This window comes from Setaria viridis, chromosome 8 (genome assembly GCF_005286985.2).
Source record: "Setaria viridis chromosome 8, Setaria_viridis_v4.0, whole genome shotgun sequence".
NCBI lineage: Eukaryota > Viridiplantae > Streptophyta > Magnoliopsida > Poales > Poaceae > Setaria > Setaria viridis.
In genome coordinates, this window is record NC_048270.2 from 13,564,364 (window position 1) to 13,587,907 (window position 23,544).

The window sequence follows — 23,544 nt, forward strand, 5'->3', positions numbered from 1 at the left end:
ATTCACAGCTGAGAGGTATGGTAATTGATGAGCTATCTGAGTTACTTTCTAAAAATGGGGTTTCAATTACAAAGTACAATTTGCCATCTTCAGCACCGAATTTAGGTTTTCGAAATCTCCTTATTGATGATGAAGAGGCATATGACATTGCTACACTGGTAGATCAGGCTCCTCTATTGTACAGTAGACTGAATGATTGTCAATGGATTGCTTATGATTCCATTGTTAGAAGTGTCATGAGTAATGAACCTGCATTTTACTTCATGTCAGGTGTTTGAGGTACTAGCAAAATGTTTCTTTGGAACAATATAATTACATGTGTTGGATCTCTTGGAAAGATCATCCTTGCTGTTGCATCATCAGGCGTTGCTTCATTGTTACTACAGGGTGGCAGAACTGCAGATTCAAGATTTAAGATTTCAATAGACATTGATGAGACTACAATTTGTGATATTAAGAGAGGTACCATGCTAGCTGATCTCGTGAAAAAAATGTCTCTAATAATATGGGACGAAGCACTGATGACACATAAACGGTGTTTTGAAGCTTTGGATCGCTCATTACACGATATTATGTCAGAGAATGATGCAGATATGAGATTATTGCCTTTCGGTGGTATGGTTGTGGTTCTTGGTGGTTATTTAAGACAGCTTCTACCTGCTGTTGAAGGTGGTGTGTGCTCAAAGACAATGGATGCTACGATTACTATTTCTCCACTATGGAGATTTGTTATTATTTTGGAGCTAACAATGAATATGAGATTAGTTGCAGATGGTTTGGATTCCATTGCTAAGGAGGAGCTCTCTAAATTTAGTGTTTGGTTTCTTTGAGTAGGTGATGGTACTTTACCTACTGTTTCTCATGCAACTAGGGATGGTGGTGTTTGGATACAAATTCCTGATGACATGTTAGTTGTGACTAGTACTAGCGATAGAATACGAGCCATGATTGATGCAATCTATGACGATTTTAATTTTAATTTTAAGGACGAATCTTATTTGTGCAAGTAAGCCATTGTGTCTCCTACTAATGACATGGTAGATGGGATTAATTTTGCAATGATATCAATGGTCCTAGGAGAAACGAAAGAGTATTTGAGTTTTGATTGTGTTTCTAAGTGTTCGGATATAGCTGGCGATGTTGATTTATTATATCTGGTTGAATTTTTGAATTCATTGAAGGTTAATAATTTTCATGATCATTGCCTTGTTCTTAAAGTTGGAGTTCCGGTGATGCTTCTCAGGAATCTTAATCAGACGGCTGGTTTATGTAATGGTACGCACCTCATTATCACTAATTTAACTGATAGGATTCTGGAGGCACGTATTATTACTGGTTTTAACATTGGTGACACAGTATACGTTCCTCGTATCGTTTTGACTTCTGCAAATAAGAAGTGGCCTTTTACTTTGCAAATATGTCAATTTCCTATTCGAGTGTGCTATGCTATGACTATCAATAAGAGTCAAGGGCAGACTTTGTCAGCTGTTGGACTATATTTAAGAAATCCAGTTTGCTCGCATGGTTAGTTATACGTTGCAGTGTCAACAGTCACTTCTAAAAAAGGGCTCAAGATTTTAATACAAGATGGTGACAATGGATGTGGAAAATACACAAAAAATATTGTGTACCCTGAAGTGTTTGCTTCACTCAGACGATCGCTTTCTTCGTGACTGCTGAAGCGCTATGGATGGCATGGTTTATTATGAATTTTGATTTTGTGTATGTGTTTGTACTCTCTCGGCTATCTTTTCAATTGGTGGTTGTTTTCTTCGCTCAGAAGAAAGTCGTATTATGTATTTATTTTGACTAATTTTTGGAATTTTTACTTGCAGCTAATTCACAGATTGAGATCACAATCTTTCTCTACATGTTTGAAAAAGCCAAGACTATAAGAGAATACTTACAGGGAGTACAAAGGTAAAGTTATAGACAAGGATTTGCTACACCGAGGATCTGCTGACCTTGAAAAGGATGTTGAGAAACTATGTAATGAAAAGAATATGCTAGTACTGAAACTTGAAGAGGCTTCAAGAGAACCTGGTGCTGTAATTACAACACAACATGCTTGAAATACTTTTCCCTCTGGGCATTGTTTAAAGTAAGAAGTAATAAATTTTTTGCAACTGTCAGGTCGGAACCAAGTTATCTCAGAATTTAAAGCTCTGGTGTCATCACTACCAAGGGAAATGGGTGTCGTGCAAAGTGAACTGTCCAAACACAAGGATGCTTCCTTATAGTTGCATTCTTTATGAGCAGAAGTTTCTTCACTTTCTAGCATCCTAACCAGAAAGGTAAATTTCATTTGTTAGTTTGCACAATCAGTGTGCAACTATTGTGGCATTGGTTTGCTAATGTGTCAATTTTGTATATTTTTGTAGGACCAAGAAATTGAAGAAACATCATGCAGATCTGCCCATGCTGGATCTTATATAAGCCAACTTCAATCTCTGGTTTGTAACTTCAAAACCTTTTAATACAAATATTTTTTGTACCGATTTAAGAAGGTGCAATTGTTTATTAAGGCAATGTTGTTTATTAACATGTTTACATATTGTAGGTCCTTGATATTAAGGAAAACATAAAGGAGCTTCAGCTGTTTGTGGAATTGTATAAGCATGAGTCCACTGATTTCAGGTAGGTTCATCTTTTTTCAAAATCATCATTTACGTAACTTCTATATGAGTGATATTTACTGAACAGGGTACTTCTTTTCAGTTTATTTTTATGAAAAATGTTGAGTTAGTGTTATTCTTGCATGAACTTGAAGCTTTAGGTGTAGTTTTTATGCTTGAACAATTGGTTTGTGTACACATGTATCTGCATTTTCATATTTTGAATTTACAATAGTTCTATTAAAAGTGCTTGTTTGAATCTAATCTTCTCCCGCCTATTCCAACGGCATCTAGAATAAGTAGACAGTGTGATTTGTGGACGAGATCCAGTATCCACAGGTTCAATGTTGACTTAAAATGGAGCTGCGTGGGTACCTAGGCTCACCATTGTTAGTGGAAAGAACTTCATTGGGTTTTCAGAATTCCTAGTCATTTAAAATCGAACTATCAAACATAATACGCTCACTCGAGTGGAGCTGCGTCACACGGCGCATATAAGTATGATTGAACAGATTTAACCAGACAAGCATACGCAACAGATTGAACCATTAGTAGATGAGAGGTGTTACCTTCTGTGAAGTACTTAATTAACACATATAAGTACAAAGTTGTTGCCTATGTGCTCGAGACAAGGCAGAGGCATCCAACATAGTGAATGCATTACATATATATTAGCAAACTAACATCTATATAAGTACGAAGTCTATCTTCATGGGACCAGAGTAAAGCAAAGAGGCATGTAAAGTCATGCAACCTCAACTATACTTCATCCCAGAGTATAAAACTTGCCAGCCATCATCCTCCATTTGATAGTAATGCGAAGCTCCTCCGCCTTGGCTTTGATCTAACATTTTACAAGAGCATCAGTTTTTTTTCAGGAATTTCAAGTCAAAAAATGATGTTACCGTATGTAAATGAGGGATGATTAGGTAAGGGAAGGACTATCACCTGCTTGGCAGAAAGAACATCATCACTTCCTTCGTCGTCGTTGTCAGCAGAGAATGACATCGACACTTTCATTTTTTTTGAAATAAAGCACATAGTCGTAGGAATCCTCCTTTATTCAGGAAAAATAGGGTCATAGTGAATATATAGGATATCTATCGTATAGAACTTTGCACCCTTTGTACAATGGTAACTGCACTGGATCGTAAAAAGTATGGCACACATTGATGAATTAGAATGGTAGAATTGTCTATTTGTATCCCTTAGATTGATGTCTGTTGCAATTGCATGTTACAGGAAATAAAAGAGAGTTATTTATATATAGAATAAAAGAATGTGCTGTTACCAAAAGTCATGAATGTATCTAGATGAGGGTAGATAACATTCATGAAAGTAGAGGTTAATCTAATTCGCTCCTAATTAAATAAGCCAAAATCACCCCTGATTATTAACTAATCTAATTTAAAGTATAGTATTATTGGCAACTGTATAATAAAGAGGAGAGCAACTGACATAATGTGAATCAATATTTTCATTTCTAAAGTGAATATACATGCATGTCCGTAATGATGAATCAAATGCCACGAACAATATTCAATATTCAATTTTCTGTTGATAGGCCTGTATATTAAGTATGTGGTATGAAAAGATTACGAACCCAAAATATTATTATATGATTCTATCATAAGTGTACCATAAGACAATATTTAGAATGTTTCATGCAGTGAATCTTCTATATTTAGGATGTGATTGCAATGGAAATTTAAGACATATACGCTTATATTACCAAAAAAGCTATCAAGTAGCCCATAATGAACTGATTGCATGTCATCATCTTGAAAAAATATTATTCCTTTTGCATATTTACCAAATGTGAAGCTTTATCTAATGCTTACCACACGCATGATAGTGAGGCTAGCATTAAATTAGGACACCGTAGACTAGCACTAACAGGCGAGCATCCAATCTAAAAAAATAACACATTCCTTCCTCAACCCCATTTCTGGCGAAATCCACAGGTACTCAAGTTTAAAAAATCTAAGACTATGGAGATGCTGCAGGGCGGCTTACGTCATCACTGATGCGCGATGCTGAGGCTCCCGCTCCATTCCCTTGGTTCCTAGGGGAGGCAGCACTTGCTTCAAAGCCTGGTGGCACGTCTGGGACTCTGGGCTTGACGTCGTCGTCGAGGTTCTTGGCGAGTGGTGTCTTGATTACTCGCCAGTGGCTCGGCCCTGTGGTGGATGTAGGGCGCGCATCAACGATGGTCCTGAGGTTGCAGGGCTTCACAAGAAGCGACCGTGCGCATCGCACAGTTGTCTCTGGGTGTTGTGGTTGTGGCGTGCCATCATCGCACTGCAGATGGGGGAGAAGAATGCGGCCGGTGATGAGAGAGGAAGAAGATGATGTGTTCGGCGAGGGGAGAGGGAAGAAAACCCACATTATGATGGGATGTTTTGGGGAGAAGGCGAATAGGTAAGGTGGTGAGGAAGTTCGGCTTCTTAAGAAGTGTGGGGGCACGATAGTTATTTCCGCACAGAAACCAGTGGAAGACAAATAAGCGTATTCTTCGCGTGCATTTTCATGTGTGCAATTGGTTTGCGGATATGGCAATGGCGTACTTGATGTGTCCGAAGATGATGATCTACAGGAGTTTGCACTCCTACCTATGCGTGTTACGCTAATGCGTGTTATTGAACATGCTTGTAGTTATGGTTATGCCGTTGGACTGGAATTTTTGTACTGTTGGATTGTTGTTGATGATGATTGTTTTATTATATTTTATACCTGATGGGTTGAAATTATTATTGTTTTTATGGTAATATGAGATCGATCTTCATTAATCACTTATATATTTACATTGGTAATATTGACTACAAGGTCAGCCAACTAGTCCTGGACCTCATCAACAAAAAGTGGCCATCCAAAAGTAACGCCGTAGCCGCCGCCAGCGCACGAAAGGTCGCATGCACTGGTGCCGGCGGCAGCGGTTTGCCTGCCTTGCGCCAGGTCGTTCGACCAATCCACTCCGCGGCCTTCTCGCGGCACAGCCGACACCCCTTGTTCCTCAGCATGCATGGTCCGCCGCTGTCGCTCGCCGTCGAATCTTCCTCGCCCGCAACTCATCTGACGTACCACCTCACGCTGTCGTTGTCGCTGGTGCTACCATTGTTCTTGTAGAGGTTGAGGGCGACCAAATAGGCCACCACATTGTGCCCGCCGGCAGGGGCGCGGGAGAGCTCGTAGAGGGATGGCTAGGGCTGCGGTGTTCCCCGAAGAACTTTACTATTCCGGTGAAGAAGCAGGCGTCCGGGTTGCCGATTAGGGTCAGGCGAGTAAGGAGGGTGGCGTACCTGGCAGGCTCGTTCCACGGCATGTCATCTTTGAACTGGGCTAGTGCCATGCGCTGGCCGACGGTGCGGTCACCGCACATGCGTCGCATGAACAAGTAGGTCGCCCGTAGGCCACGGAGGTCATCTATGGGCTGCTCCGAGGTTGTAGCGAGGTGGCCGGCGATCTCAATGGCCACCTCGGTAGGGAGCGCTGCAAGTGACGGGGGATGCCGCCTCACCGCCATGATTGCCTATGTCAACGTCATGCGACACGAAGTGCGATGAGGGTTCGGATGGTGGCATGGATGGAGCTACGGCGCGTGGACGGCGGCAAGCCAGAGTGCTGGAGAAGTGGAGCGGCGCGATGTACAGTAACCGAAGAAGAGGCGGTGGTCGGGGCCGAGCAGGGTCTATAGTAGCAGTTCTTGAAAACCCCTCTTTTGGGAGATGGCGAGGATGAGGTAGGAGGAGTACTTGACATCCCCTCTGTGGCTGTCGGGGAAACTGGCGATGGGGATGAGGAGGAGTTCTTGAAACCTCTCTTGGGACTGCCGCCGACCGCCAATAAGTCAGGCGGCGTTGTATTTCGGTGATGGTAGTCGTCTTTTTTGTCAGCGTGTGCGGGAACATGAACCCAGGAGGCGCATTCTTCGTTCGTGCTTTCATCTGTGCGGTTGATATGCGAATCTTACATGTTGGTGAAATGGTGAGAGGAGGAGTTCTTGAAATGCTCTCTGCGACTGGCATGGGAACTGGCGACGAGGATGAGGAGTTCTTGAAACCTCTCTTGTAACTACCGCCGACCACCGGGAAGTTAAGGTGGCGTCGCATTTTGGAGGTGGCAACCATTTTTCGATGAGCGTACACGTGAACAGGAACCGAGGAGGCTCATTCGTCGTTTGCATTTTCATCGGTGCAGTTGACGTGTGGGTCCCACCTATCGCACTCGGATGTTGGTAGATTGTTCATCGATTCTTCATGGATCTTCTTATTTTGTATTTTGATTCATAATGAAAACTGTAAACATGTGTAGATTTCTCATTTGTTGTCCAGATCAGGTGTTTCTTTTTTCTAACTTCGTAGAAGAAAATTATCTACTTTATGGAATCCATTGTGTCGTGTTTCTTGAGTTTGATTTTGTACCTTATTAGAAAAACATCTTAGCATTCAATTGCATGTGGCAATGACATTTTGTGGCTAAGCACACATCGCACGCATCTGCTATAGAAATTTGTGATGGAATGTTTAAAAGGACCAACACGTTGACACGTTTCAATGGCCGGAATTAGGTACTGAAACGTTGGAAAGTGCGTATAAAAGGTCGATAGTCGTAATTATTGGGAAATGCAGTGACAATCTGCTCTGTTTACCCGCTATTATCACAGTGACCAGCAAGAAGCAACAGTAATAGAAAGTTGCCACTTTAGTATTTGGGTTAAGTTTGTGATGAAATTTTGAATATTATGGAATATTCTGATGCGAAAATCATATATATATTTGATGTTCGATAGGGTGAAATCACTGTTCTCTACAATAATGAGAAGGACATTTTGATAAGTGCAAAATTATAATATGTCACCTTTTCTGATACCGTTATGTGGTGGTAATTGTCTTGGGGAAGAATTCTTTATTGGATTTGAAGAAGCTGAGGCAACGTCCGAATGGGAAAAAAAATGAGGGTAATGTTGTATAAGTATTTAAGGACTACTTCACTACCTATTGCCTGCAAATTATGTTGTATACACAAGCGGACTACAAACCATATTAAAGTATACCTTTATTCATAGTACTAAATGAAATTTTCACATCTTCTAAACCGCCTAAACCACTATAGACAACATATATTGAGACTACAAAAATTATATAACAGAAATGGTATATGAAGAGGGAGATTACCGTGGAAAGCATCTTGCAAATCTGTCTACCTAAAATTTAAACAAATATAGCAGATTAGATTTTTATGAATAATGAATATAACACATGAGCTTGACCTAAATAAAAAATAAATCAAAGGGACTATCATCTTTATTTAAAAAAGAATATAGAAATATACAAAAGAAAGAGAAACAGGAAAATAGAAGAGGTTGATTGCATACAAATATCCCAGATTGGTTCAATTCCAAAACAAGAATGGAAGGGACCAAGTAAATAAACTAATTTCCCACAAATGCTATTAGAACAATAGAATCGAACTAGAAGGATTCAAATTAAAGTGAAACATACCTCGAATTTTCCCTCGTTGAGTTGTTCTGATTCGTTGGATAAAAGACTTTGTCAGATGCATAGAAGAGGAAGAGAAGCAGCAGTAAAAAACTAGCAATGCACTCGAATATACCTAGAATCTTCCAACCTTTGCAGTTTTTTCTAGAGTTCTTCGACTTCTCCAAAGAATGTCAGATGAAATAGAGAGGAGAAGCAGTGAAAAAACAGATGGTGGGAGGTAGAAATGCAGGTGAGATGAGTTAATTGGCGCGTCATTTGCGGAGGCGTACGGTTCCACACGGGGCCGCATGGTGGAACGCATTGCTTCAACTACCAGGAAGAGATTGGAAAATTGGGCCAAATTGTATCCGGATATAAACAAGAGGTCAAGGCCCAAAAAACAAAAAAGAAGCTAGACATGTATAAACTTTGAAAATTAGTTAATGAATTGTATATTATTATTGAGATGTATTGGAAAGAGTTATTTGGAGAAAGAGTGGATAGAGTGGAAAGATAAAAAATGTATATAGAAACCCATTACAGTTATAATTAGTAACTTTATTTACATTATATACATTATATTATATAAGAAGCAGCTGTGAATTAGATGGGAAAGAGTCGAAAGATAAAAAAGGGGATCAAATTTGGTAGCTAACAAGCTTATTCATGAACACCAGTGACAGCCAGAAAATATATCGGACAAGGTTGCGAAGAAGAGATATCGATTCCTGTTCCCGCGCGTTCTTTGAGGAGTCGGTTGCTACCTTTGAGAGGCGCCGGTTGCCTAGCTTCCCAGGGAAGCAGCGCAACTTCCCATAGAAGGAGAGGAACTCCTTATTTAATCGCCATTTCCGCCACCAATGGTAGCGTCGCCAGTTCCACTACCATCTCGTCCCCATTGCAGTTTTTTCTAGAGTTCTTTGACTTCTCCAGAGAATGTCAGACGAAGTGGAGAGGAGAAGCAGTGAAAAAAACATATAGGGGAGGTAGAAATCCAGGTGAGAGGAGTTAACTGGCGTGTCATTTCAGGAGGTGGATGGTTCCATACGGGGCCGCACTGTGGAACACGCCGCTTCAGCTACTAGGAAGAGACTAGACAATTGAACCAAATTGTGTCTGAACATTAACAAGAGGTCAAGGCCCAAAAAACAGAAAAGAAGCTAGACATGTATAAACTTTGGAAATTAATTAAGGGATTGTATATTATCATTGAGATGTATTGGAAAGAGTTATCTGGAGAAAGAGTGGATAGAGTGGCAAGATAAAAAAATGTATATAGAAACCGATTATAGTTATAATTAATAATTTTATTTACATTATGTATGTTATATTATATAAAAAGTAGCTGTGAATTAGATGGGAAAGAGTCGAAAGATAAAAAAGGGGATCAAATTTGGCAGCTAAGAAGCTTATTCATGACTAGCAGTGACAGCCACAAAACATATCGGATAAGATGTCGAAGAAGGGATACCGGTTCCTATTCCCGCACATTTTTTGAGGAGCCGGTTGCCATCCTCGAGAGGTGCTGGTTGCCTAGCTTCCCAGGGAAACCGGCACAACTTCCCATGGAAGGCGAGGAACTCGTTATTTAATCGCCATTTCCTCCACCATCGGCGTCGTCGCCAGTTCCACTACCATCTCGTCCCCAACCCGCGCGCCTCACCCCAGCAACCCGGCTGACACCATGAAGCGATCCATCTCCCCGTCGGCCCCCGCCTCCTCCAGCTCCCCGCCGCGCCGCCTCTCCCCCACTGGCTCCCTTTCGCGCATCGAGCAATCCTCCGGTTCCTCCTCGTTGTCGTCACCCTACCGTGGCAGGTCATCGCCATGCTACCGCCGTGCCATCGCCCACAACTTCACGGTAGCGCTACAGCTCTACGTCCACGCGGTGGGGTCGTTTCGCTACAGCAGCGCTTCCACGTCGGGATCCCACTCCGACGCCGGTGACCTTGAGTGGCCATTGCGCTCATTGTTGGGATCACGCTCCAACGCCGCCGACCTCAACCTGCTGGTGTCACCAATGGATGGTCACCGTGAAGCTGCTGAGGGCTCCCCGATGCGTTCCTAGCCTCGTTCGGTGGTGGGGGCAACTTCCTCCACCCTTGCACCCTCGTCACTACCCTGAAAGTTAACCTTTACGGTGAACATTCCAGCTGATGCTTTCGACTCCGACTCCAAGTCCCAGACTAAGATGAACTCGTTTGACGACCATTGCCATGGCTACCACACGCCTTTCCCTTGAGGCGATGCTCTGCGCGTCTTCCGCTGCGCTGACAACACCTTTGTGTGCCCCGTCTACCGTGCCAAGAAGCATCGGTGGAGGATCCTGAATGAGGTCAAGGACCACGTCCTTGGGATGTTAAAGTCCGCAGCCCTGAGGGGTGAGAAGAAGAAGAAGTGGAGCCGCCACTGCGTCGTGGCCCGAAACGAGGGGTGGATGGAGTGAGCGAGTTGCGCTGGTGGAAGATCAATGCTATTATCTTTACTATGATGTTAATTAGTAACTTTAGATTTCATTGGAACCCTAGCCATCTTTGCTATGCTGTTATCTTTCGTTTGTAATATCATTGGAAAGATCAATCCCCAGCTTGATGGAATCAAAAGTAGTTGCTTTGGCATGATTCATCAGACTCGTCGGATGATGTCGATTACTTACCAGATTCAACTATGAGTGATTCTGATGACGAATACCCTAGATTTAAAGAAAGTGGTCACTCGACACCAAGGTCTATAGTGACAAAATTTTTCTCACTTGGCGTACTTATTACTGATGGTACTATACTACCAAACTTTGACTCTCGCTCTCTGCACATCCTTTGAACTTTTGTGTGTGCATCTTTCTACTACAGTTTTCTAATTTAATTATACTCACGTCAACAATCTACATTATAATCATATTACATTTTATTTGATTGTGCTAATAATTCTGATCAATAGATAATAAAATCATGTAAAATCTTCGCATCCACAAGAATATGCAAACTAATTTATTCAAATTTTTACAGTGGCATGGCATCTGATGCAGCAATACTAAGGTGTCCACACAACATGCATTGTATAATATATAGAAATAACAAACTAGCTACTTCACTGCGGAGTTTACATTATTTAGAATACACAGACTCATGAACTACATAGACTATTTGAGACAGAATGCAGTGTATATGCAGATACAACGACGATGATTTAAACTGACTTCATATTTATATGACAGAACTTCGTTGGTGTTCATAGAGTATGCATCTTCAGTGTATTCCTCCTCATTTCCTTCCCATTACTGGGGCCACCTGCAATTATTTTAATGTATCATTCCATTGAATTAATCAATGTAGTATCGAAAGAAAATCTAAGTCATTCCTCTTTACATACCCACTATTATTGTAGTTAGCTTCGAGACGACCATGTGCTTCAATTACAGGATCTGCACACTGCTTAAGGATGATTTTGCTGTGATTTGGATCAATACCGCCATCTACAACATCAGAGTATAGTGGAGCGTTCTCGTCTGTTCCTTGATGCACAATGGAACAATTGGCACACAAATTAGACACACCTTTCATCTCTTTGAGCGTGGTTGCCCATATGTTCCTTGCTGACCTTCCCTTCTCTATTAATTCAGCTGATGTTGCATCAAGCCTTGACATCTGAGTTTTGAAAACTTTTTGCCTTTCTTCAAGAATTTCTTTTTCTCCATAGCTCAGGTCATCAATTTCAATGTTAAGCTCACGCTTTATGTGCTTAATAGCTAGACCACCTGTAGCTTCTAGCACTTCTTCCTGGGTTTTTTCAGGCTCTGAGGTCAATATGCAAGATCGCATTCAATCAGGTCTTCTAGTCTTCGAAATGTAGATGACAACCGAACCAAAGTACATGCCACCCGAAGCTAATCCTAAATTGTATACAGGTGAATAGATATTCAAACTGGTGCACACTTCATTCAGCAAAATCCTTCGACTAATCTGCGTGACCTTCTTCGCTGGCCATGATTCTTCAAAAGCTTCTACATGTCACAATGAGCAATAGTACCACAATACAATTAGTGAGAAATGGCACACTTAGATTTCAGGAGTTCGCATGTTCCTGATTTAAGGTATGACTGGTACAATATAGACAATGTATATTAGAAAATCAAAGATACTGGAATGAATAAGCACAATTTCAAGTGCTATTAGCTCTAAATTATTTGGGGTTTATGCTTAAATTCGGCTATTAGTCCAAGTTCTTGGTTATTTATATTAATGTGACCAGATGAGATCCTAATGTGCATACTTGCATGCTCAAGTCCTCGAATTATACTCGAATTTATGCTTAGTTTTGCAATTAGGCCTTAAGCTTCATCACTGGAAAACAGAGCAATGTAGCAAACAATTGTATGGTGATTTATCACTATGTAAAAAAATGCTAGATAATATTACATATATACATATATATGACAGAAAAGGTATTAAGATTACAAACTGCTTCTTATTATTACTACTCTATTTTACACTGTTTCGCAAACCATCGAACCCAAATAGTGATTTGCATCCTTTACATATTGCAAGTACTTTTTACTAAGCGATCCACATTTGATACACTCACACTACGTAATATAACAACGTTCTAACTCCACTACATAAAATCAAGCACTAATTTTATAGGTTCTAGCTACTGCTAAAGGAAAACACCAGGACACTGAAGCACTCTATATAGATGCACTTCTTCGCTGAGTTGCACTGCATATGAAATATCTTTTCAGCTACACGACCAAGAATAGGTAATGCTTGTATCTCCGTGACTCCTCCCGCAGCAAGAGCAGGAAGCAAATCTCCACTTGATTGATCATGGATAATTGACCCACTAGCACAAGTGCGCTACAGGACATGCAACTCACGAAGAGTCTCTATCCAGCCATGCTGCTGCTTCTTTATATCTTCATTTATATTTGCAATACCCTGAGTCGCAAACTCACCATCTTTCTATAGGCACATCTGGGTATAAAGCAGAGACTAAAATCTTGGATAGTTAAAATCATCTACGTCGACGCTCATTCTGCTCTTTAAAAATTCAATTGCTTTTGCGGTGATAGCTTCCAGAGCAGCATATGCATCCGGTTCTACCGAGCCAATAACTCTGTGGTGCCATAATGTGGTTTCTTCATTAGACCTCCGATATGTAATCCAAACCCAGCCAACAACACTGTTACCACTAGAGGTCTCGGTTCCGAAACTCAGAGCATCCAGTTTCAGCTCCTTGCAAAGCTCACGAAGTAAAAGTTAACGACTAATCTTTACAACTCGAGTAGCCTACATGACATGGAACATCTATTTAAACCTCATCTGTATAGATCCACGTATAAAAAAAAGCAGTAGATATGTGTTGCACCATTTGCATCCACCGATTCAAGCATAGATAACTCGATTAGCGTTGATAATGGAATTAAATAATCAACCGGTCATCGATTCAACCATAGACAACTCAATCAGCATTGACAATCGAATTAAATAGTCAACCAAAAAATAAGGCTACTACTTGCACATGAATCTAAAGCAATAATGGATTTTGATTTTAATCCTACTACTTACTAAAGAGTTGGATAATATTTTTGGCACGCATAGTACATTATTGAGTAAAAATATGTACAACACGTGATTCCTAATTGACAATGAGACACGATGAGCGTTGATACCTAGTGCGGTGGAGGCGCTATGCTGGATGCTACTCAGCAAAACCAACTTCGACTCTACTTTCCTTGAACTCTCCGTTTTCTACCAAGTTTATCTTTTCCCTTACACACGATTCCTTTCAGCGGTGCTGGATTGGGAACGCTATATACTTATTTGTTCATAGTATAGGACGACACATGTCTAGCCATGCACGTCTAATTTTATTTTAAAAACAATGACACTTTTGTCACCATGCATTGCGTGTCACCTTAGAACAACATTTCACTCGTATTACGACACGCGGTAAATAACGTCTCCTTGAACTCTCCGTTTTCTACCAAGTTTATCATTTCCTTTGCACACGATTTCTTTCAGCGGTGCTGGATCGGAACGCTACATATTTATTTGCTTGCAGTATAGGACGACACGCATCTAGCCATGCACGTCTAATTCGATTCTAAAAACAATGACACTTTTGTCATCACGTATTGCGTGTGACCTTAGAGTGGCATTTCACTCGTAGTACGGCACACGGTAAATAATAGGTGAGTCAGCCAAGTTCTACTTTGGTAAATTAGATCTGGCATTAAAAGCAATATCATGATATACAAAAAAAATATTCATTTACTCGTATGATTGTGAAGCCATCTTGTACAATCCCCGCCTATTTCAATAAAACAGAGTGTAGTACATAGAAACAAAGAGATTAATAATGCTTAATAAAAATGTGTAAAAGAAGGAATAGTAAGATTTCATGCGTATTTACTTCAGCGTGAATAATTAGGTAATTTTGAAATTTGTTACGAGCATATGTCTCTTGGATTGAATAGCTTCTTGGCCCATTAAACTAAGTACCAGCTCAATTGGGCCGAAGGAAAAGACGATTCTATTCACATATAGTTTTTGCACCGTTGAGTAACATGGCATTGTATCTTATTAGGTATGGAATTGCAATTTTGCTGGATCCAAATCTAAATCACTCTAGTATTTAACTAGATAGCGTCTAGAACAGGCTCAACAATTGTGTGGCCCGCCAGCTACCTAAGCTCAGAGAAAATTAGATCTTCTATGCTACAGCTAATATCACAACAAAATGAATGGCGCTTCGATGAGTGTACAATTGCAAAACATACACTTACACCAAGTACACCTACAATGTTCCATACATACAGATTCACTCTAACATTCTACTCAAATAGATGCTGCTTCAAATCTACGCATATTAGGTTCTAATCCATATGAGCTCCTTGCGAGTAGATCAGCAACATTGTTTACTATTTCTGATGCCATTTCATGTTTACCTATGATGTTTCGACATTGAGCCACTTGATTATGAGCTTCACTCCAAACTGTATAAATGTATTGTATTGCTGCAACAATGGACTTCCACTTTGAAATCATCTTGGATTCAAATTCCACCATTTCATTTTTCAATTTGTTTCCATTGATTTTGTCCTCCATAGCAATAGCCATTGATCAATAATTATGTCCAAAATAAACACCATTCCTCGCATTCTTCGATAGATGAAATGCCTTCTTTATACAGATCTTCTTCTACACTTGCAAAGTTGTATTTCATTTTAGTTTCCAATGTTCTCTTGCATAAAATATCTTCCTTGCTATTGTCATGTTCTACTACATGCAGTACCATCTCACCAGCAAATGCATGATTTCCCATTTTATTATCTCCACTTCTACCTTTTCATTTCGGGATCCATCAATTATATTATCAAAGATGAATTTATTTGAAATAGAAATGATCCTTCTCCACTTCTGCATATATTAGCAACTGTAAGTACAATGACAAAATCTCTCTTTAGACATGATCATGCTTTGATCAGCTTAGGAAGAACATATAAGAAACGATTGTGGTCATAACTCATACCTTTATAGCTTCACGCATATTGACATTAACCCTGCTTACATATATGTCTCTCTACTCGTTCAAGCTCCTTAGCCTCACTTGGCTTTCAACTACATCATCTCTAAATATCAATACTCTATCTCTGAGTACATTTATAAACTGAGTCCGCACCTTCGTCGATGCATTTTCAATACCGCTAAGATCAGAATCGATCAAACTGTAACCATATACCTGATATACTCTTTCTGCTTCAACCAATCTAGCTTCCCAACCAAATAGAATATCAGAGTTATTATAGAATAGTTGACATATCTTCTCGTGCATTGATTCCCATTCTGCATTGATGGTGTCACTTTCTCTACTGCTATAATCGGCAATACCAATTCTGTAAATTTGCACTAGATGCTCCACTACCTTGTTATACAAAGATGCTTTCGCATCCTCAATATTGTCATGTAAATCACTGCAAATATACACATCTATCATATTCTCGAACATGTTGCCATTTCTTGGAAACTGAAAAGAAAGACTTATTTGCCAATTATTGCTCTCTATGCAAGTACGGTTAAAACATATTTGTGTGCTGTTTAGCAGGCAACCCAACTCTCGCACTTCTAACTTTCCATTAATCCTAATTGTTTCCTGAAATACAAAAGCCCATGTTCCAGAAAATTAGATATTAGTATATTATCAATTAATGATAATTAGCCAATAGTATTGTACCTTCCCAGTAATATTGGTACTAATCTTTCCGTACCAATCATCGTACCACTGGATTATCTTTCCAATATCATTCATAGGGCACAATTCTTCTGTTGTCATTCTACACGGATCAATATAAAAAAGATGAATTATAGTCGTAATCTAATCAATTTGAGCATTAACAAACTAGAGTTGTAATGAACAAATATAGTCGTATAAAATATTAGGTATAAACACTAATACTGTGTACATAACCTTCTAATCTATACATTACCACGGCTATGCTGCACACTACAATGCTATTGACACAACTCCGATTATGTCTTCAATTTAATTTAGTAACATAACAGCGAATACATAGTTATTCGACATCAACAATTTATTGACAACATCAACATACTATAACCACGTTAAGTTTCACAAAAAGTGTGGTCATGATTTACAATCCCCAATTATTTACACTACAAGGATTTCACCCTTTTAGCACCACTTGTTTTCGCAACACCACACATTTGGTTGCAATATTTGGTTCTATAGCAACCAACGACATAATTGATAGTGGTATATGGGCCTTATGGCCACCAAAATTGTGTGTTGCGTTAGTCATAAACTCTGTTGCAAGAGGGAGGTGTTAATGCTACGGTGGAAAAGGTGGTTGCGAGTATGGGTTCCTATTGCCATGACTAGTGTTGAGTTCTGATAATATTGATTTTGTGTTGCGATAGCTAGGTATTGTTGCCACCATTGTAAAGTTGGTTGCAAGTAGCTGCACATATGGCCACGATGTAATTTCGTAGTCTCAATCTTGACCTGCATTGCAGTAGTTGTTGCTATATTGCATCTAAAAAAGGATTAGTTGCGAGTAGTTGTGAATATAACCACGATGAAACTGTGTTACTTTAATCTTGCCCTGCATTGCAAAAGATCTTATTATATTGCTTCGAAAAAGTCATTCGTTGCATCCCTTGAGGTTCTATTGCCACCAACATCAGATGTGACTACATTTGAGTACACACAAGGTGGTATTGCAACGATATTTCTAGGTGTGGCAATAGATGAGTTTCTAGGTGGGCCTTTCTTTTGGTTAAATTGAAAATTAAAATGGTCCAAGTTGGAGTCCAACACATGTAATTTGGCCCATGCGGCAGGCTTTTCTTTTGCGAGGGATCGAACCTAAACCTGATCAATCCAGCCCTTGGCCCTCACGCCATGTTGCTACCTCTTCTTCACGCGACGTTCGCAATTTTTTTGAGACTAGTAGAGATGCACGTGTTCTTTGAAAAACTAGTAATAAAAATTTCATATTTATAAAAAATCAAATAAATAATAAATTTATGTTTATATAACAAAATATACAAAGTGAGAGGATCCATTTTCGAAAAAAAACAAGTAAACAAGTATCACACTGATGATTAAAATTAACTCATGACCGAAAACATTAACAGATACCACATTTATTTACATTCAACTTGTATCACGGGTTTTCAAAATATCCAGTAAACAAAAATCTTATATTTATATAAAAAAACTTGATTATTGAGGGATTCATAAGATTGTAATAATGAGGCATAATGCATTTCTTGATAGCAACCAGACCAAAATCATCTCAAGAATCATACACCTTACTTCACAGATTGCATAAGAAAAACATAAATCAGTAACCATTGAAATAGATCCTAAATGGTCTGAATGGATTTTTAAAAATGTTTACATCATCCAAATTAAGAGGCTCTTCGCTGCATTTCATTTAAAATCTGATGAAGCAGACGCCTTGCCCCTCCATCATACTGCATAAAGGGAACAATTAGGATGTTCCAGAACCTTATCTAATTGTGCATAACACAAGTTCTGAAGTTCCACCTCTTTCTGCACTCTGTTGCGTATGTTCTGAAACTCCTCGCAGCACACTCTTCATCTCTCTAATCCTCTCCCACCACACCTTCTGCGAAAAAACACCAGAACATAAAGCAACAAGGAGGCCCAAATTAACAACCAAGCTATTTGACACAATGTAAAATTAGATTCGTCAATTAGCTAGATTTGTTGAGATTAGACCTCAGAAAGAATACCATATAAAATAGATTGCTGAGTTGCCTTGTCAATTAGATTCGTTGAGATTTAGACCTGATAATTTATACTTTCAGAGTTCTTGTCACATATATCACTACCTTTGACAAACAACTGAAGGAACAATTCATAAGAGACAAGAATTAAATGACCTGGAAAAGGAATAAAATTGAGCTAGAAAAATTCTAAGGAAAATGAAAATCTACCAGAAAGAATTCTAAGGTAAGCTATCTAGAACAACCTGGAGCTCATGTCTGGTATTGTTCAGCTAGGAAAAAATCTATTTACATTGCTTCCTTTGTCTGACAAAATAATTATGATGATGAAAGTAACAACCAGTTGACTAAACCTCCCAAGCATTGCGAGCAGCCAAGTGCCAAGACACACGATCCCCTTGGAAACTAAGAAAAATATAATTCAGCTAAATATAATATAATTGTACTATACTGAATATTTAATTTCATAAAGTTCCAAATTAATCTAAAAACACGTGTTTTGAGGTTGCCGGACCAAGCTGCAAGAATCAAAGGTCTATGGAGGTTCTGTCCCCTATGTGTCTCTGTATACATGAAATGGATTTGACAAAATTAATAGAAGAATGGTGATGTAACTTAGGGCCATTTATCTTCACAATCACCAAGCAGAGCAGCAAATTCTCTCAGAAATTAATACAAACACTAAGCATGCCAAAGAATTATCAAAGAATCCAATGTCACCACAGTTTCTAATAAATAGTGCAATTCATATAACTTGTATAGTTGTCCCTGCAACCAAAACACAGTTAACACTAAACAAGTCAAATTGCCATTGGAGTCTTTAGCAGAAGAATGTGTGTGTTGCCGGGGGGGGGGGGGGGGGGGGGGGGGGGGGGGGTACAATACATTCTGTATTTATTATTGAATCATTCAAAAAATTACTTCCATAAGCCCAGAGTGAAAATATAAGAAACTGGCAAGGGGCATATGCCATCCAGATGTAGGTGGTAATCTTCCTCCCTTTAAACAAAAAATCTTGAAGCTGTAGTTTAAGTAACAAGCGGATTGCGTCATTTAATTTTGGACTCAGTAAAAAGTTAAGTGCGAACATATCAATTTCATTTAGTTGTTTACCTTATTCTTAAACCATCAGCATTTTGCGACCGCCACTGCATGAGTACCCATAAGCTATCAGCTGACATTTGCAACTCATCTGCATTTTACCAAACCGTTTGCACACAGCGAGCACCACGACATGATGCACTTCACTACTAATTAATAAACCGTTAGCCACTCATCCATTAACTTGTCAATCCACCTACACAAATGAATAGATTTGCATTACTAACAATTAGAAAGCACAATCACAATACATGGATCCATATTTTGCAACAGTTAGAAAATTGCTTAAGCAGAAATTTCAGAAATTGTATTCAGGAGAAACTATAGTCAAAAAGTTCCCGGATCAAGAGACGAGATCGAAGGTCGACACTTTATAAAATTGTGGTACGAAGGTATACCCTTTCGGGACGAATATTCACAAAATGGTACGTGAACCAAGGAGTGCCGGGTCGATGACCCTGGGAGGAGATACAGGATCGATCAGTCAAAGCCATAGAAACCAAGGAAAAAAAAAGAAAAGAGTAAAGGAGAAAAGAAAAAGGTTAGATGGGCTGCAGTTTACTGGGGCTGTACAGCCCACCTCCACCTTGCTTTGCCTCATTTGTTGCAGCACGCACGCCGCCAGCAGTTATCTTCTTCCTCCCTCTGGTTGTCTCTCCTTAAGCTGCCGCCACAACGCAGTGCCATCGTCCCTAGATGTCCGCACCAATCCTCTGCTACAACACCTCCTCCGTTGCCCCCTAAGCCCCTGCAGATAGTCGTTGCTCAATCTCTACTGCAGCATCCTCCCCACCTCCTGTTTTCCCCTTCTCCCTGGTGATCTCGAGCTTGATCCAGACCTCATGACCCATTGGGATGGGGACGGCGATACAGCGTAAATTGGGACAGTGACCTAGTTCGACCCTGACCCTCAAATTGGGACGACGTTCCCAGGTCATGGAACGAGCCACCAACCCCGTTTCCTGTGACTATTAGTAGATAGAGGATAGTAAGCAAAAGGTTTCCAAAAGGACTGATCAACGCTATAAGATACTTGTTTGTCAGAATTCAAACTGAATTATCATGATTCAGGAACAAATACATATCCTAATTCTCAAAATGATGAAAGGAAAAATTACACAACAAATGAAAATTTGAGCTGCGCTATATATTTCAGAGGGGGGGGGGGATCACCTTTGATTACAAAACTTAATGGCATCCAATGTTCCATAATTTGGTAAAATGTTTTCTCTGCACCAGTTGCATAGATCCTAAACCCGCGCCTGCTGTACAAACAATTGCCATCGCCAGTCTTGTTGAGTTACCGGTCTTGATCTTGGTGATGCTGAAATCCAGTCTCCAAATATAAATCTAAAAGTAAATGTTAAAGTCAGTTGGCAAAAGGAGAACAAAAAATAACCATGCGCTCCAAATAATTCCAGCAAACTCGATTATGTGATCTACCTATCCCAGAGTGGAAGTCTTGTTTTCTTGAGCAACCCCACCCTGCTTTACATATCTGATTTGAATGAAGAGTGAATAGACAGGTTATCAACTCAACAACTCAGCGATCTTGCAGGAGAGTACAGCAACTCAACAAACCGAATTTACATTATGTCTTCTGACTCGTGTATTAGCTCAGTAACTCACAGAACTTGCAGGAGAGTGTAGCAAATCTGATCATTGTTTGGTCATAGGCATTTTATCAAACACCTGCAGCAACAAATTGTCGGGCCGGAGGAGTGGCAATGTTTAATCCCATGCAGGCACAGAGTGCAATAGAGGGGGCTTGGGAACGAAATCGAGCAACAAGAATGGGTAGGGACTCAGTGATTGGATCGAATGAGGAGCGAGGCGCACCTTTTTTTGCCGGAGAAGTCTCCATGCAGATGGATCCCAGAGGCGGGCTGGGCTGGGGATACGATGTGGATGGAGAGGAAGACCTGCCGCATCCACATTCGCCATGACCACCACCTCCGCCAAGGGACGTGGTCCGCTGCTGCCGATGCGAATGAGGGTGGCGGCCAATGCCCTCACCCTCATTGGTCTTGGCCACCGCCGCAATCTATGGGCTAGGGATTAGGGAATGTGGAGGGGGGCGTAGGGGATGGGACAGGGGTGGAGATGAGAATGGCGCAGCCAATTTTGGTGCGAAGATAAAGAGATCGACTAGGGATGATAGCGGCGGTGGAGGCGTCGTCCGAGCGAGGAAGGAAAGGAAAGGCGAGGGAGATGATGAAGTGGTGGCATGATTGGCAGGCAGGAAAGACTATGAAAGCTACGATCTGCTATGAAAGCTAAATGAAGTATATGATTGCCCCATTTTCATCTTTCACCAAACATTTAGGGAATATTATAATGATGTTATGGCCCCGTGCAAAATTTTAGAAATTCCTGATAATATTTTAGGATTATTATGTATTAAAACATTTTGAGTAATTCCGGTAAAGGTTGGAAATATAATTAAAATTTAAAATATGTGTATAATTGCCAATGGAATATAATTCATTTCACATAAAAAAACATGTGAACTCAATGTTATATCAAATTGACATTAAAAAGACAAAGTCAACTAGTACTCATCACCTTAAATCATAGTGGGAGAAGGGTGTGACTATGGAGACGTGCTATTTCAACAGCGTAGCTGCCATTGCCTCTCTGGCGTGCCATCCTGCATCAGGCTGCCCGCCATTGCCTTTCCCGTGGCTTCCGACATCAGCACCGCCCGCCATTGCCTCTGCAGCATGGCATCACGCATCGGCGCCGCACACCATTGCCAGTGGCGGAGAGGGGATACGAGGTGGTAGCACAACAATCAGCGGCGGTAGCAGATTCAAGGGATCCAATTCCAAAGAGATAAGGCAAGACATCAAATGACTAGCGAGTCCCCTTGGTCAATTCTGGTCAAAATTCACTAAAACTCTCCAAATTGCAACATCAAATCCATTCAAACTCTGGAGCCTCATCTAATAAATTTGATGATTTCATCCACTTATTGTAAGTGGCAAGACATCATACTTTTGGGATACAATTTTTCAAATTAATTATAAAATGAAACCAAACGTGCTCTATCATGACACCAACTCATCAAGACACTCTATATTGATTGCATGTGCATAGTAAAACTATAAAACTATCAAACATATGTTGATTTGGCCTATACATGTGTGCATCAACTCTATATGACTCGTGCCTCATAAACATGTACACACCACCAATAACAACATATATATATATATATATATATATATATATATATATTTGCAATTTTTTATCCTATTAGATGCACATGTAGTTCAATTTGGAATTAATTTCGATAACCATGTATAAATTCATTTAACATATAGAAAATAGTAAATTAGTTCCTAAATTTTTGAAACTTCTAGAAGGCAACTTATCCATAATTATTACATATAAAAATGATTGGTACATATAAGATGAAACCAAACGTTCTCTGATGAGGTCCAGTTCATCCTAGCCGTCCAGAACCGATCTAAAACGGTTCGAATCGATCCCGAAATGAATAAAAGTCATTTCTCCGGAAACCCTGGTTCTCTACTCCAACACCCGACACCTCCCTTCCACTCCACCTCCCACTCCCTCCACCTCATATCTGCCCGCCTCCACTCCTACTCTTCCCGCAGATCCACTCGCCGCTGCTCCCTCTCTGACCTCTCCTCTCTCCTCACCAGCCTCCTCCCGCGGGGCGGTGATGGTAGCAAGCCAGCTCCCTGACGGGCAGCAAAGTGTGGGGCAGGGCTGCCTCCAATCTGCATATAATTATAACCGTGCTTCGCTTTTTCCCTTGCATATAACTGTAACCGTGCTTCCCTTTTTCCCTTGCATAAAGTTTGATATGTTCTCCAATCTCTTCGACAAATTTTTTATGCCTTGCTGTTAAATGATGAAAAAGAGCTGGGGGCTGAACATATTAATTATTTCATGTTAGTTCATGGGGTTGCTACTATACGTAGCTGCTTGCTGGCTCGTAGCTGACTAGCTGCTAGCTCATGTTAGTTCATGGGGTTGGTAGCTCGTAGCTGCTAGCTCGATCGATCAATCAAGAAACGAGAAAAGGTCAAAGGCCGTCGAGCG

The 23,544-nt window shown here is 40.2% G+C and overlaps 1 long non-coding RNA gene across 1 annotated transcript; it reads right to left on the minus strand.

Annotated features, from left to right (window-relative positions):
* Positions 1 to 17,900: 17,900 nt before the first annotated feature.
* On the minus strand, positions 17,901 to 21,739 carry LOC117833783 (uncharacterized). The gene is made up of 7 exons (XR_004635544.2): positions 21,310 to 21,739; positions 20,914 to 21,162; positions 20,644 to 20,820; positions 19,869 to 20,438; positions 19,483 to 19,666; positions 18,167 to 18,248; positions 17,901 to 18,093 (listed from the first exon to the last, which is right to left on the minus strand). It is a non-coding gene; the product is annotated as an uncharacterized lncRNA (long non-coding RNA).
* Between the last annotated feature and the right edge of the window lie 1,805 nt (positions 21,740 to 23,544).